Raw genomic sequence first — 5294 nt, 5'->3', positions numbered from 1 at the left:
ATGTAATCACTCATCAAGTCCTCTTGGTACTATCTGAGTAGAGAGAAAGCACATGGGCTTTGGCATCTAGCAGACATTGGTTCAAATCCTGGCTCTGACATTTAATGCCTGTGTGATCTTGAGTGAGTTAGCCTCCCAGATGTTCAATTTCTTAAGGGACACATCATACCTACCTCATGGGGTTGTTGTTGTAAAGAGTAAAAGAGTAAATAAAATAAGGTGTATAAAGTACCTATCTCAGAGCCTGGGGGGCAAGATAGAAATCCAATAAATCATGTTATCTTCTACCTTCTTTGTAATCATTTCTCAGATCTCTCCTGTTGTCTCCAATCTCATGACCCTGGATTGAGTTAGTTTCATCATATCTCTTGCCAGGACTGTTTTAACAGCTCCTAAAGGGCCGGCTCCAGACTCCAATCCTTCTTCACAGCCTCTACGGCTATCTTCCTAAAACATAGATTTTCTCATAACACCTCTTCTGCTGTAAAACCTTCAGCAGCTCCCTGTGGCTTGTGGATGAAAAAGTGTGAAGTCCTTTTCAAGGTTCGCATGTATATTAGTCTGTTTGCGTTACTCTAAAGGAATATCTGAGACTGGATAATTATTTTTTTGTTTAGGTAAGGCGGATAATGTGCTGATGTAACAAGGTTCAAGGGTGGCATATCTCATACATGCTCATGAACAGCCAATCATCACACTCTTGAACTACAAAAGAATTGGGTAACATAAAGAAAAGAGGTTTATGGCCAGGTGTGGTGGCTCACGCCTGGAATCCCAGCACTTTGGGAGGCTGAGGGGGGCAGGTCACAAGGTCAGGAGATCGAGACCATCCTGGCTAACATAGTGAAACCCTGTCTCTACTAAAAATACAACAAATTAGCTGGGTGTAGTGGCGGGCACCTGTAGTCCCAGCTACTGGGGAGGCTGAGACAGGAGAATGGCATGAACCCGGGAGGCAGAGCTTGCAGTGAGCCAAGATTGTGCCACTGCACTCCAGCCTGGGTGACAGAGCAAGACTCCATCTCAAAAAAAAAAAAAAAAGAAAAAAAAAAAGAGGTTTATTTTGGCTCACAGTTCTGTAGGCTATACAGGAAGCTTGCTGCCAGCATCTGCTTTAGGTGAGGACCTCCAGAAGCTTCCACTTAAGGTGGAAGGCCAAGGGGGACCTGGCATGTCACAAGCCAGAGAGGGACCAAGAGTGAAAATGGGGAGGTCTCAGACTCTTTTAAACAACCAGATCTTGAATGAACTGAGTGAGAACTCACTCATCACCAAGGGGATGGTGTTAAGCCATTCATGAGGGATCCATCTCCATGATCCAATACCTCTCACCAGGCCCCACCTCCAACATTGGGGATTACATTTCTTTTTTTTTTTTTTGAGACAGAGGCTCGCTCTGTCACCCAGGCTGGAGTGCAGTGGCGTGATATCGGCTCACTGCAAGCTCCACCTCCGGGGTTCACGCCATTCTCCTGCCTCAGCCTCCTGAGTAGCTAGAACTACAGGTGCCTGCCACCACACCTGGCTAATGTTTTATATTTTTTGTAGAGACAGTGTTTCACCGTGTTAGCCAGGATGGTCTCGATCTCCCGACCTCGTGATTCACCCACCTTGGCCTCCCAAAGTGCTGGGATTACAGGCGTGAGCCACTGTGCCTGGCCGGGGGATTACACTTCAACATGAGATATGGAAGGGACACACACCAAAACTGCATCAGTATGAATCCTTCACAACTTCACCTCTGTCCCTTGCCTCCTTTATCTGTCTAGCCTAAGTTCCTTTCTTGTCATGTGTTTTTCTCATTTCTGTGCCAATGTTTTTTTTTTTTCTTTTCAGCTTAGTTGCTATTTTCTATCTCTGTAATTCCTGCTGCCTCCCTTTTTACCTAGAGAGCTCCTTCTATCTCTTAAGGCCCATTTTAAATGTCACCACTTTTGCAAAGTCTTTTCTAATTCCTCCAAGAAGTTAAGCACTCCCTCTGCTGTTTCCACCATACTATGTACACTGTAGAACTTATCAGACTGCACTTTATCATTCTACATTTTCTGATGACAGAGACAATGCATTTTGCACCTTTGCTCTCAAAGCTTAGAATATTTGCTTTCCTTATAACATATACTCAATATAAAAATATACTTAATATTTGTTTTTATTAGTATGAATAAATGAATGAACAAATATTATGTGAAGAACTCACATCTTTAAAGCTGTTTCCAAGGAATGGAGTTATACTTTTTGCATCCCAGGTTAGCTGACCCAGGATGGCCCTTCTGCGATGTTGTGCATACAGTGAGTCTTCTAACATACTTGGATTATTGAGCAACTTGGCATTTATTCAGTAAGGTTTTAAGGATTTTAGTCATGTCACTTTTTCATTTAAAATTATTTAGTTGTTTCTCCTTGCTTTAGGAGAAAGTCCAAAGTCCTTAGGAGGCTATTTAAGGCCTTAGGTGATTTGACACCTACATATCCCGCTTTTTAATTTGCCGACTACTCTGCACTCCAACAAAACATTTGTAAAACAATTTCTTAAACATGTCTGGCCTTCACTCTCATCTCCATGCCTTTGCAAATACCATTCCTTTACCCATACCTCAATCTTCATCTAACAACTTCTTACCCTTAGAAATGAAGCCCAGGCATCCTTTGATCCAGGCATCCTTTGATACAGGAAGTCTTCTCTGACATTCCCCTTGTCTATCCTGGTTCAGATGCCTGTCCTTTGTATCCCATGAAACCCACTACCTCTATCATACAACATATGGCAGTGTGCTTTTAAATTTTTAATTTATTTAAATAATAGGAATGTAGCCACATAGAAAAAGAGAGAGAGAGGTAGAAAAAGAAAAGTAAAACATGTCATACCACCACCAACAGATCTTTGTGCCCAACTATTAACACTTTCTGGTTAACTTTCAGAAAAATTATTTATGTATCTATCACTCTACGTTACCCATAATTTTTTATTTATAAATAAGATAATATTAAATATGCTACTCTGCATCTTGCTTTCTTCACTTATATGAGAAAACATTTTTATCCCAACACATAGACATCTACTTTAAGATTGTAATGGCTGGCCAGGCTCACTGGCCTACACCTGTAATCTCAGCAGTTTGGGAGGCTGAAGAGGGCGGATCACCTGAGGTCAGGGGTTTGAGACCAGCCTAACCAACATGGTGAAACCCCATCTCTACTAAAAATAAAAATTAGCCGGGCATGGTGGCAGGCGCCTGTAATCTCAGCCACTTGGGAGGCTAAGGCAGGAGAATCGCTTGAACCTGGGAGATGGAGGTTGCAGTGAGCCGAGATCAGAGCATTGCACCCCAGCCTGGGCAACAAGAGCAAAACTCCATAAAAAAAGAAAGAAAAAGAAAGAAAGAGAGAAAGGCAGGGCAGGGCAGGGCAGGGCAGGGAAGGGCAGGGCAAGGCAAAGGAAGGCAAGGGAAGGCAAGGCAAGGCAAGGTGGAAGGAAAGAAGGAAGGAAGAAAGAAAGAAGGAAAGAAAGAAAGAGAAAGAAAGAAAGAAAAAGAAAGAAAAGAAAAGATAAGAAAAGAAAAGATAAGAAAAGAAAAGATTGTAATGGCCAAGGAGTTCAATACCAGCCTGGCCAACATAGTGAAACCCTGTCTCTACTGAAAATACAAAAATTAGCCAGGCGTGCTAGCAAGTACCTGTAATCTTGGCTACTCCATAGGCTGAAGCATGAGAATGGCTTGAACCCAGGAGGCTAAGATTGCAGTGAGCCGAGATCATCCCACTGCACACCAGAGTGGTTGACAGAGCTAGCTAGACTCTGTCTCAAAAAAAATGTATATATATAGTAATGGCCAAATAGTATTCCTGTAGCAATAAAGCAGTAACTTTAATGAATAATTAAATAAAAGCAATAAAAGATAACTGTAGCAATAAATAACTTTATTTAATGATAAAATTGATGAATACTCAGGTTATTTTCAAGTTTTACAATACTGTCCATCTTAGGTTACATTTGTAAGTATATATTTAGGATAAATTCCTAGTAGTGCATCAAAGGACATTTAAAATTTTAAAATATGTTGCCAAGTTGTACTCCAAAAATTTTGCACCAATTTAAATTCCCACCAACAGTATACAAATGTGTTTATTTTAATCTTTGCTTTCCAACCCCACATATAGCAAAACTTTCTAGTGTCTCCCTTTTTGATGAAATATCTCTTTGCTGTTTTGATTGCATTTAAGTATTTTCAGTCAGGTTGAGAATCTTTTCATATATTTCAGGTCATTTGTTGTATTAGTCAGGGTTCCCTAGAAAGACAGAACTAATGGGACAGACGTATATAAAAAGGGGACTTTATTAAGGACTATTGGCTCATATGATCGCATTGTGAAGTCCCACAATGGGCTGTGTGCAAGCTGAGGGGCAAGGAAGCCAGTCGGAGTCCCAAAACCTCAAAAGCAGGGAAGCCAACAGTGTAACCTTCAGTCTGTGGCCTGAGGCCTGAGAGCTCCAAGCAAGTCAGTGATGTAAGTCCAAGAGTCCAAAAGCTGAAGAACTTGGAGTCTGATGTTTGAGGACAGGAAGCATCCAGCATGGAAGAAAAATGAAGGCCGGAAGACTCAGCAAGTCTGCTCATTCCACATTCCTCTGCCTGCTTTATCCTAGCCGCGCTGGCAGCTGATTAGATGATGCCCACCCAGATTGAAGGTGGGTCTGCCTCTCCCAATCCACTGATTCAAATATTAATCTCCTTTGGCAACACCCTCACAGACACATCCAGGAACAATACTTTGTCTCCTTCAATCAAGTTAACACTCAATATTAATCATCACATTTGTATTTTATCTTTTTCTGAGAACTACCTGTTTATATTACTTGCATGTAGTTATTGTTTTCTTTTCTTTTCTTTTTTTTTTAATTTGGTAAAACTTTTTGAAAATTAAGTAGCCATTTATCTGTCACATTTATTTTGAACAACCAATGTAGTATTTGTCCTTAGACTTTGGCTATGGATTTTTTTATTTTTTATTTTTTTTGCCATATAAATGTTTTAAATTTTAAGTTCTTAAAATTTCCTTTCTGGCTTCTGGGTGTGCTGTGTATTGAATGTATTTTCTTGGCTGCTTTTGTTTACCTATTAACAGGAGGACCTTTCAGTCACCTTTCTATTCCCAGTGCTTAGCAGAGGGACCTGCCCATAGACCACTGGATACCAATGGAATGAGGAGATGAGTAAGTGTGAGCACACATGCTCCTACTGGCATAGATTGACATGTTGCCAAAATAAAACAAAAACCAGGCTGACAACGGTTTG

General features: G+C 40.9%; 1 non-coding gene across 1 annotated transcript; it reads right to left on the bottom strand.

Annotated features, from left to right (window-relative positions):
- Nucleotides 1-616: 616 nt before the first annotated feature.
- On the bottom strand, nucleotides 617-717 carry LOC112207509 (small nucleolar RNA U13). The gene has a single exon (XR_002941949.2). It is a non-coding gene; the product is annotated as a small nucleolar RNA U13 (small nucleolar RNA).
- Nucleotides 718-5294: the final 4577 nt, after the last annotated feature.

The sequence above is a fragment of the Pan troglodytes genome, chromosome 1, assembly GCF_028858775.2.
Source record: "Pan troglodytes isolate AG18354 chromosome 1, NHGRI_mPanTro3-v2.0_pri, whole genome shotgun sequence".
Lineage (NCBI taxonomy): Eukaryota > Metazoa > Chordata > Mammalia > Primates > Hominidae > Pan > Pan troglodytes.
The sequence above is the reverse complement of the archived record's forward strand: the minus strand, read 5'-3'. Positions and strand labels throughout refer to the sequence as shown.